The 3,187-nt window shown below is 39.4% G+C and overlaps 1 pseudogene; it reads left to right on the forward strand.

The window, feature by feature from the left end:
- The first annotated feature begins 1,012 nt into the window (after positions 1-1,012).
- On the forward strand, positions 1,013-2,793 carry LOC100726373 (olfactory receptor 56B1-like; annotated as a pseudogene).
- Positions 2,794-3,187: the final 394 nt, after the last annotated feature.

Here is a 3,187-nt window from a genome sequence, read left to right on the forward strand (position 1 = left end):
TATTCCTTACCACACTAATTTTAAAAACCATCTTATTACTTACTCCTAAATCTGTCTTTGTAGGTCCTCTAGGATTCAACGAGGAAAAAAATCAAAAGACATGTCTGCATGGCATGATCCCTTAGGTTGAAAAATTCAACCATATTGCTTAAATTCTTAAGGTACTCTTTCACATGCTTCTTCAATGTGTACATTTACTAGACTATCAAAGAAAATACGTTTATCCTTCAATTTCCAATATAGTTTATTTCTGGAACTCTTTCAAACTTCATGATAAAACATACTGGCAATATGTCTAAAACCTTAATGGACATGGATATCAACTTAGAAAAAAAAGGTTTATGTATACATTTAAATTTTTCGTAATTCTGTAGTCAAAGCATCTAATATTTTCTTGTTACAAACTGTCTGGTTCAACCACCATTGAGAAAAATACAAAGAAACCTTGTATATCCATTTGATTGCAGAAAATTTCTGAAAAGAGGAAGAAAGGATTGTAAGCAGGCTAACAATATTCATGTCATAGTTCAAACCTGGTATAAATGTAGATACTAAAAATAATGATTTGATATTTATGCTAAATTCTCCTGGTTTGTCAACAATGTTGAGTATGATCCATTCTCTCCCTTCTCTCTCTCCATCCCTGTCCCTGTCCCATCTTTCTGCTCTCCTTGTCCCTCTCCTGTACTCTTCTCCCTCACCTTCTCTCCTTTTCTCCCCGTTTTATTGGCTACAGTGCTGGAGATCAACTCTAGGCACCAGGTACATGCCAGGTAATGCTGTACCACTAAGCTTCATCCCAGAAGTGATAATTGTGACCTTACTTTTACTTTCTGCTAGTTACTAATGCAGAACTATCTGACCCATCTTTAAAAATTATAAGGGGTGGAATACAGAATCCACTTTATTATACCTTCAAAATGTACTATATAAAGACACTTTTTAAATAATGTTTCATGAAGACTATACTCAGATAAACATCTTTGAAAGCATTTTTTCCTTATGAGAAAATATGCCTGCGTCTCTGAAAGTTTCCAATAGCTCCAAATAAAAGGTGTCTGAGTTCACTCTGCTGGGCTTCCCAGGCATCCACAGCTGGCAGCACTGGCTTTCTATTCCATTGGCTCTGCTCTAGCCTTCAGCAATTGGTGTGAGCATCCTCATCCTCATCACCATCTTCCAGGACCCTTCTCTGAAGCAGCCCATGTGCATTTTCCTGAGTGTCCTTTCCGTAGTGGACATGGTGCTGGCCACTACCATCATGCCAAAGATCCTGGCCATTTTCTGGTTCATTGTCAAGGTCATTAGTCTGCTTGAGTGTTTTGCTCAGATTTATGCCATTCACTGTTTTGTTGGAATGGAATCTGGTGTCTTCCTCTGCATGGCTTTTGACAGATATGACTATTTGTCACCCTCTTCGCTATGCATCAATTTTTTAATTTTATTTAAAAGAAAAAAGAGAAAAACACAAAACAAAACAAAGCGGTGTAAGGGTACAAGTAATACAGAACTACAAAAAAAAACAGTAAGGAATCACCAGTTAATAGACTACATATTATCATCTTAGAGATAGTTGCTCAAATCACAGTATCAAAGCATACAAAGTGGACATTCAAACAGAGAGAATGCAAACAGTTTTGTTCAATGATCCAACCAAAAACATTAATATGGTCAACTATTTAACACCCCTAAACACACTTGTTGTTGTATCCTTTAGAGCTCTTTTTTTCTCTCTCTTTTTTACAACAAAATTTACACGTTTTGGGTTTTATTACTCCTTAGTTCTTATTACTTTTTTGAGGGGAGAGAATAAAGTCAGATATGGCAAAACAAAGATGTCAGTCAAAACCAAAGATAGACATAGCACATGATGTAAAACAGAGTAAAAGGTTATCAACAATGGTTATCAACAATGTTTCTTGTTTCCTTAAAAAGATTGTCTATCTCATTAGATATTATAAAGTTGAACAAAACATTAGAGAACAAGACCAATAAAACTTAAGCATTGTAAACATTACAGGACTTCCAAAGGAGACAATAGTCAAACCAGAATGGGCATCTTAGTGAATCTTATTGCCTTCAATGTGGTTGCCTATACCCTCAAACTTGATACTCTCATACAGAATGGAACAGAGTCTAATCAGCCAAAACAAGATCGTGGGAGTATTACAGGACTTCAAAACAAGTTAATAGGAAATCAAAAAAAGTTACCATTATATATCCTGTTAATTTTTAAAATTTTTCCCCTTAATCAATTTTATCCAACTTCTTCATCTTAAAAGCCACCTTTTTTATGGTGCTTAGAAATGGTTTGTTTGTCATTCCACTGCCTGTGCTTGCAGCACAGTGTAGTTGTTCCAGGAATGAAATTGAACATTGCTTGTGTTCTAACCTTGGGGTCACCAGCCTGGCCTGTAATGATAGGAGAGCAAATAGAATTTGCCAATTGGTCTTCGCATGAGTTGGAATGGGGAGTGATCTGGGTCTTATTATATTGTCATAATAAGATTGATTCTGTACAGTGTACTTAGACTGAACTCGCCTGAAGCTACATCCAAGGCTCTGAGCACTTGTAGCTCCCATCTTATCCTCATTCTCTTCTTCTACACAGTTCCTGTAGTGGTTTCAATAATCCACCTCTCAGAGACAAAGGCTGCATTGATTCCAGTTCTGCTCACCGTGCTGCACAATGTCATTCCTCCTTCCCTCAACCCTATGGTTTATGCACTTAAGACCAAAGAGCTTCGGGAAGCTTCATGGAGGTTGTTTTGCTTGGGTTTGCAAAACAAATAAGATATAAAACAAATCTTAACCATGACACACATGAAATTCAGCCTCTTACTTTCTGGGCTCGGGCAGTCCTGCAGGAGCAGGGCGCAGTGGCGACTCCAGCCACACATTCCCCTCTCGGACGGGATCGGTGAAAAGTGCCTGGCCTGCGTGACCCTGCTGGCGGACTCGGTAGGCTGGCCCAACACAGATCCCAGAGACTGACCGTGGCCCGGAGGGGCGGGCCCCGTGTAGGCTGCCTAACTCCCTGGTGAGCTGCGGTGGGCAGGACCACCTAGCCAGCGCAATTCGATCAGGCTCTGGCTGACAGGGAGGGAAGCTGGGCCTCCTATGTAAGCTTGCATATATAAGGAACAGAGAATATGGGAAAAGGCAGCAACAAGAAAGGCTCCTCGGC

The sequence above is a fragment of the Cavia porcellus genome, unplaced genomic scaffold, assembly GCF_034190915.1.
Source record: "Cavia porcellus strain 051 isolate PalLab524CR breed Dunkin Hartley unplaced genomic scaffold, mCavPor4.1 scaffold_9, whole genome shotgun sequence".
NCBI lineage: Eukaryota > Metazoa > Chordata > Mammalia > Rodentia > Caviidae > Cavia > Cavia porcellus.